The 8,623-nt window shown below is 36.3% G+C and overlaps 1 pseudogene; it reads left to right on the top strand.

The window, feature by feature from the left end:
• LOC102494453 (60S ribosomal protein L4-like) overlaps window positions 1-8,623 on the top strand; it is a 94,426-nt pseudogene that overhangs the window by 3,015 nt on the left and 82,788 nt on the right.

Raw genomic sequence — 8,623 nt, 5'->3', positions numbered from 1 at the left:
GGAAAGAGAGGAAGAGAGAAAGAAAATGACAAAGCAATCTGCCAGATCCAGGGCTTGAACTGCAATCAGCCATGTGGAAGTCCAACAGCTCAACCACCATGACACCTGCTGACCCAAACCCACACATTCTTAAAATAAAATTTTCCTTGTTCCTCTGTTTTGGCTCAACTGAAACCTGATCTCTTCAAGGTCATTGCCTCTTTTGTGCTCTCAAGATGATGACCCCCTTCTTCTGTTATGTCCTGTAGGTTGTGAAGACGGAATGTTGTTGGCATACTCCCTGCATCTTCACATATTTCGTTTGAAGTAAATGACATATAACTAGATCACCTTGCTATACTTTTTTTTTTTTTTAACCACTGTATTCCACTTTCTGATTACTTCTTCACATTTATCTGGTATTTTGAAACCTGACTTTTTACAAGTTTGTAAAAAATCCATCTTACTATTTATTTTTAAATGTTCATTTACTGTTTTGTTTCGTAGAATTTTCTGCTTAAGGGTATGTACACTTGGAGCTGGCAGGTGGTGCGGTGGTTAAGGGTGCTGGACTCCTACATGGCTGACCACGGTTCAAGTCCTGGACCTGGTGACTTGCTTTCTCACTTTTCACAATATAAATAGATAAATAAATAAATAAATAAATAAATAAATAAATAAATAAAAATAATAATTATTTTTTAAAAAAGAGTATGTGCACTTGCTGGAAAGAGACACAGACAGTGAGAAGAAAAATTAAAAATCACCCCACAGGGGAAGGCCACACCCATCCCTTCTCCTCCATTCTTCTCCTAGGATCTTGGATATGTGTGCAGCCATGCCCAGCGTGAGTTTCAAGCCACCACATCCAGGAATTGAACTGTGGTTGGCCACATATGAGTCCAGCAATGTAACCACTATACCATCTGCTGGCCCCTCCTATTATTTATTTAGAAAATATTTCTCATATTTCTAAGGCTCCTCAAACCCTATAATCTAAAGTAAGACTTCAGTTCAGAAGGAAGACATGAGAGGATGGGATGGCAGAGATTTAGAAAAATGTCTTACATCTGTGCAGAAATATCTCTAATACCACAACCTTTTATTTCCTCAATAATAGTGACCTATACAGTCACTCAAATTTTCACATCTATCTCCATAGATCTTGTCATCATCTAGACCTTCTCTTATCACTGAATAAAGCTCTAGTTCTTTTAGTATTTCATAACAGTGACAGATGCATTGCATTTGGCAAGAGCTATCATTTTGGAATTTTATGCATGTAAGATCAGTGAATGTTGAAGATGGATAGTAAAGAGTGGACTATTTTGTCAAATAGTTTTGAAACTTCTCAGAACCTTTTAAAAAATGTTTTGTGTTTTGAAATAGTTTGAATCTTCATAAAAGTTACAGGAGTAGTACCTCATTTATTTTCTTTTTTGTTTTTGAACTACCTGAAATTAAACAGTAGACATCATGACCATTATTTCTAGATACTTTGGTACACATCTTCTAAAAACAGACCTGGGCTCAGCAGGTGGCATAATGGTTATGGTGCTGGATTCCCACATGGGCAGATGCAGTTTGAATTCCTTATCTGGCAGCTTGAAAGTCATGCCGAGAGCATGTACATATGTGCCCAAACTCCTAAGAGGAAAATGGAAGAGAAGGAATTGCAGTATGGCCATCCCCCACGTCAGGGAGGGTGCGGTTCTTCCTTTTTGTCTGTCTGTGTCTCTCTGGTGAGCAAACATGCCCTGTAGAAAAACCTTCCCCCCCCCCAAAGAAAAAAGAAGAAAGAAAAGAGGCCTTCTACACAATCACAACACAATAAACAAATTAAGTACATTTAACAATATTAAAACACAATTATCTGGTATCTCTCAGCTCTCCAGCAGAGCCCACTTCCACCTGCAGCCCCCTGCCCAATCAAGGAAACTGAGGCAGGGCCATTCACTGGCCCCAGCCCTGGTTCCAGCTCTAGCCCCAGCCCAGCTCTCCCAACCTCAGAGTCCCCCCCCATTCCTCCCTGCCAGAAATGTAGGCTGTTTTCTTCTTCTCCTTCTCCTTCTCCTCCTCCTCCTTCTCCTCCTCCTCCTTTTTCTTCTTCTTTTTCTTTTTGATAAATCTTTACTTCTCCTTACCCCCTAGGGCAGCTCCCAGATCTCCACCAGAGCCCATTTCCATCTGCAGGCCCCTGCTGAAATTGCACAACTTTTTCTTTTTTCTCTTTCATACTCTTTTTTCTTCCCTCTTATATTGTCATCTTCTCCTCATACTCCACCTATCCAGAGGGACTAGACAGGTTTAGAATTTGTAGTTTTCAAACACCCTAGTATTTTGAGGGTCCCTGGGATCCTCACTCTTACTGAACCACCTGTGAAAAAGGAGAAACTGCTCTTCTGATACCTGAATAGAAGATTCCTCCCATGGAGACCACATTGCTAAACACAGCAGAAGAGAGACTTGGCACACATCAGTCCACAGCAAGAGTTCGGAAGCAAACTCATTCCCAGTGGCAGAAACATTCTCCAAAAAAGTATCTAAAAGGGAATACATTGCCAAATGGCTAGAAGTTGCCGAAGAGCCTCATGTTTGAAAAATAAATAAATAAATAAAAGGAAATATGTCTCTATCAAAAGAACACACGAACTCTATTGCTTGAAAAATCAGAAGAAATGTCAGAGAAAGAATTCAGAACATTCATAGTGACAAAACTCTATTAGTTGGAACAGATAAGAGACAACGAACTCCAGGAGATAAGGAAGTTTTTCCATGATTTGAAAGAAGAAATGGACACCATAAGAAAGCATCAGATGGAACTATTAGATATGAAGTCTGTAATACAGGAAATCAAAAACTCTTTTGAAAATATTAAAAGCCAATCAGACAATGCTGAAGATCAAATCTTGGATGTAGGAGATCAAACCTCTGACCAAGAAAAAAACACCAAAAAGATAGAGAAAAGAACAGAATATGATGATAATATATGACAAGTATTAGATTCCATTAAACATCTAAACATATGAATAATTGGTATCCCAGAAGGTGAAGAAACTAATAAGGGCATGGAAAACTGTATTCCATTAAATCCTAGAAGAAAACTTTCCAAGTCTAGAGAAGCACTCAAACATCCAAACCCAAGAAATACATTTGACCCCAAATAAAGTCAACCCAAGAAGATCCTCTCATGGCACATCTTAGCCACAGATAAAGACAATATACTAAAATTGGAAAAAGAGGAACGTCAAGTGACTTACAAAGGTCATCCCATCAGGTTAACACCAGACCTTCCAATGGAAACAATGCAGGCAAGGAAAGAATGGGAAGACATATTGAAAGTGTTAAGAGAGAAGCAATATCAACCAAGATTATTATATCCAGCAAGACTATCCTTCATATGGGGAAAAAAAAAAAAGATTAAAATCTTCTCAGACAAACAAAACCTGAAAGAATTTGCCAACACCAGACCACTTCTTCAAGAAACTCTGAAGAGAGTCCTGTTCCAGGAAAACTAAAGACTGAACATCCAGAAATAGGGGAATAAAAGACAACCAAAACCATGGCCAATTTAAAGGTAGGGACAAGTCCAGAAATATCAAAAATAACATTGAATGTTAATAGATTAAATTCTCCAATCAAGGAACCCAGACTGGCTAAATGAAAAAAAAAAAAAAGGAAAAACAAACAAACATAAAAACCAGAAATCCTCTACCTGTTGCCTACAAGAAATGTATCTCATGGATAAAGACTAAAGACATACATAGACTAAAAGTGAAGGGCTGGAAAAAGGCGTTCCGTGAAAATGTGAACCAAAAAAGAGCTGAAGTCACGATACTAATTTTGGACAAAACAGGCTTTAAAACAAAAACTGTACAAAAAGACAAATTAGGGCACTATATAGTAGTATGAGAGCTAATCCATCAAGAAAATATAAATCTTATAAATATGTATACACATAACTCAGTAGCACCCAAATAGTGAAGGAAAAACTGTTAGATAAGAAAGGAGAGAAAGACTGTGACACACAAATTGTTGGGAACCTCAACACCCCACCATCTCCTCTAGACAGATCATCTAGACAAAAAATAAGCAAAGAGATAAATCATCTAAATTATACCATAAATCATATGGATTTAACGGCCATCTATAGAACCTTCCATCCCCAAACCACGAGATAAACTTTTTCTCACCCCCGCATGGAACCTTTTCAAAGATTGATCACATGATAAGGCACAAAGCAAGCCTCTACAGAGTCAAAGACATAGAAACTATGCCCAGCATCTTCTCCAACCATGCTGAAATTAAACTTGATATTAATTTCAAGAAAAATCCTCAAAAATACACAAATACATGGAAACTAAATAACCTACCCCTGAATGACTTCACTACTACTGAAGAACCAAAGACTGAAATCAAAAGATTCATGGAATCCAATGACAATGAGAACACGAGTTTCCACAATCTTTGGGACATTTCAAAAGCAGTCATAAGAGGGATGTTCATAGCAATTAGTGCACTTAAGAAAAGGGAAAGAAGGCAAATGGGCCACCTAACATCATGCCTCAGAGAATTTGAAAAGCAACAGCAAAAAAATCCAAAAAACTCCAGGAGAAAAGAAATAATAAAGACAGGTGGACCAACTGAACAGAGTAGACCCCAGAAATATACTTCCAAACATATAGCCAACTGAATTTTGACAATAGGTCCGTCTATCCAGTGGGACAAGGAAAACCTCTTTGGCAAATAGTGCTGGAAAAACTGGATATCCACCTGCAGAAAGATGAATTTAAACCCCTACTTCTCATCATTGACAAATATCTACTCAAAGTGGATCAAAGATCTAATCCTAAAACCTCAAACTATAAAACTGTTGCTGGAAAACACTGGGGAAATTCCGGTAGACAGTGGGGTAGGCAAAGACTTCTTTAATAAGACCTCCAAAGGCTGAACAGAAATAAATGAAATAGAAAATAAATGAACTACACAGAAAATAAAGTAAAAGTTGGTTCTTTGAAAAGATAAACAAAATCTATACACCACTAGCTAGACTAATTAAGAAGAAGATAGGACCCAGGCAAATCAAATTTGCAATGAAGCAGGCAGTATAACAACAGACATGATAGAAATACAAAACATAATTAGAGGATACTATGAACAACTATATGCCAACAAACAAGAAAATCTGGATGAGATGGACAAATTCTTGGACACATATAATCTACCAAGTTTGAGTCATGAGGATGTTAAATGTTTGAATAGGTCCATAACAAGCCAGGAGATTGAATCAGTAATACATAACCTCCCATCAAAGAAAATCCCATGTCCTGCTAGCTTCACCTCTGAATTCTATAAAACTTTTAAAGAAGAGTTAACCCCCATTCAACTCAAGTTATTTTTAAAGATCCAAAAGTTTGGAACTCCCAAATTCATTCTATGAAGCCTCCATCACCCTTATCCTTAAAACAGACAAGAACAGGACAAGGAAAGAAAACTATAGATCAATATCTCTGATGAATATAGATAAAAGAAATTTTCAACAGGATACTAGCAAATCGTGTCCAACAACATATAAAAAAGATTATATATCACAATGAGTTAGGCTTTATTCCAGGGATGCAAGGATGATTCCATACATGCAAAACCATAAATGTAATACACCATATTAACAGAAAGAAAGATGAAAACCATATGATCATATCAATTGATGGAGAAAAAAACAATTTGATAAGATACAATATCACTTTGTGATCAAAATTCTCAGCAAAATCGGCATAGAAGGGTCATTCCTCAATACAGTATAAGCTGTCTATGAAAAACCCATACCTAATATCATCCTGAATGTGAGGTTAAAAACTGGTAGAACACAAGGATGCCCACTTTTTCCACTCCTTTTTAATATAGTACTGGAAGTCCTCACCAATGCAGTCAAAAAAGAGAATAAAATAAAAGGCATTCAAATAGGAAAAGAAGAGGTGGAATTATCTCTATTTGAGGAAGAAATTATTATATACATAGAAGACCCAATGGTATCCATGAAAAAATTCCAATAAATAATAAATGAATACAGTAAAGTTGCAGAATACAAAATCAACATACAGAAATCTGTAGCATTTCTATATATGAACAGCAGGCAGACTGAGATAGAACTGAAAAAATAATTCCATTTACCATAGCCAAAAAAAATATAATATCCCTAGGAACAAATCTAACCAAAGAAGTTAAAGACCTCCACAAGGAAAACTATGAGAAGTCAAAAAAAAAAATTGAAAAAACACAAAAAAGTGGAAAGATATCCCATATTCCTAGATTGGAAGAATTAATATCATCAAAATGTCAATTCTACCCAAATTAATCTACCTATTTAATGCAATGCCAGTCAAAGTACCAGACACATTCTTCACAGATCTAGAAAAGACAATCATACAATTTGTCTGGAATCATGAAAGACCTTATATTGCTAAAGTAATCCTGCACAATAAGAGTGGAATGGGTGGCATCTTACTCCTTGACCCAAAAATATACTACAAAGCTGTGATAATCAAAACAATATGGTATTGGCACAGAAACAGACAGGTGGACCAACTGAACAGAATAGACCCCAGAAATATACTTCCAAACATATAGCCAACTGAATTTTGACAATAGGTCAGTCTATCCAGTGGGACAAGGAAAATCTCTTTGGCAAATAGTGCTGGAAAAACTGGATATCCACCTGCAGAAAGATGAATTTAAACCCCTACCTCTTATCATTGATAAAAATCTACTCAAAGTGGATCAAAGATCTAATCCTAAAACCTCAAACTATAAAACTGTTGCTGGAAAACACTGGGGAAACTCTGGTAGACAGTGGGGTAGGCAAAGACTTCTTTAATAAGACCTCAAAAGCACAGTCAGTAATCCCCAAAATAGACAAGTGGGTTTACATCAGATTAAGAAATTTCTGCATGGCAAAAGATACAGTAATTATTGTGAATCAACAGCCTTTAGCATGGGAAAATATTTTCATAAACGATGCTTCAGATAAGGGACTGATAACAAGAAAACACAGGAACTCAAGCAGCTTTCCCCCAAAAAAGATAATCAACCCAATTAAAATATGGGAGAATGATTTGGAAAAACCACTCTCTAAGGAAGACATGAATAGCCAAAATGCATGTGAAAAAATGCTCAACATCCTTCATTATAAGGAAGATGCAGATCAAAACCACAGTGAGATACTACCTAACCCTAGAAAAAAAAAAAAAAAAAAAAAAAAGTAAGTTCTGGTGGGTGTGTGGTGAAAGAAGAACTCTCCTACACAGCTAGTGGGAATGTAAATTGTTCCAGCCAATATGGAGAACAATATGGAGATTCCTCAAAGATCTACAAATAGAAATATGATCTGATAATCCCCCTCCTTGGTATCTCCCCAAAGGACAAAAGAATCCTTAGTTGGAAAAGTGCTTGCACATAGATGGCATTACTCACAATTGCTAAGACATGGAACCGACCCAAATGCCTAAGTACAGAAGAATGAATTGAAAAAGTGTGCCACATATGCTCTATGGAATACTACTCAGCCATAAGAAACAACAAGACCCTTGCTTTTGACAGAAAGTGGGTGAATATGGAATATTTACTGCTGAGTGAAGCAAGCCAGGCTACGAAGAAAAGACATAGTATGTCTCCACTTAATATATACCAACCATCTGCACTCTATGGCTGAAGCTGAATGACAAGAAGATATAGAAAAATGGTTAATAGATACCAGATACAGTGTGGGAAGAGGTTGGACAAAGGAAGAAAGTCTGAGGAAAGATATTAAGGAGAAAAATTGAGAGGCAAGGCATGTATGGGGCAAAGAAATAGGTTACTATCTGTTGAAGATAATGTGTATAGTATTCTCAACTGGACTGGTGAGCAATGTATACATGTTGGCATATTCACTTTATAAGCTAGGTGACATATGTGATTGTATAAAAGAAATTGAAATTTTAAAAACTTTAAAAAAACAAAACTGCAAATGAAACCATACACACACACACACACACACACACACACACATACACACACACACACAATTATCTAATATATAGCCTATATTCACATTTTTCTAATTGTTCGGTACTATTTTTATAGAAATTTACATCTTATCCAAATCTAACTCTGGATAATACATTGCATTTAGTTGAGTACTTTTCAAATACCCTCTTTTTTAGGCTGAACTGTTTTTTTTTTTCCAAGATCTATTTTTGCAGTAGTCACTCTCAATACCCTGCAATGTGAATATATTTGGAGACAGGGACTTTAAAGATGTAAAATATTGCCATATGAGTGGATCCTAATCTAATATGACTGCTATCCTCATGAGATAAGTAGATTGCAACACAGAATCACATAGAAGAAAGACCATATGATCATACAAAGTCAGCCATGTACAAACCAGGAAGAAAAGCCCCAGAAGAAACCAATCCTGCTAACTCATTGATCTTTGACTTTTAGCCTCAAGAATTATGAGAAAATGCATTTCTATTGTTTAAGCCACCTAGTCTGTGGTACAGAAGCCTAAACACACTAATACACCTTTATATTTGGAAAAATGCCTATGTCTTATTTTGCTAAAAAAAAAAAAAAAAAAAAAAAAAAAAACAATTCCCTCTCG

The sequence above is a fragment of the Tupaia chinensis genome, unplaced genomic scaffold, assembly GCF_000334495.1.
Source record: "Tupaia chinensis unplaced genomic scaffold, TupChi_1.0 Scaffold139935_1, whole genome shotgun sequence".
Classification (NCBI taxonomy): Eukaryota; Metazoa; Chordata; class Mammalia; order Scandentia; family Tupaiidae; genus Tupaia; species Tupaia belangeri.
This window is presented reverse-complemented; position numbering and strand designations above follow the sequence as displayed.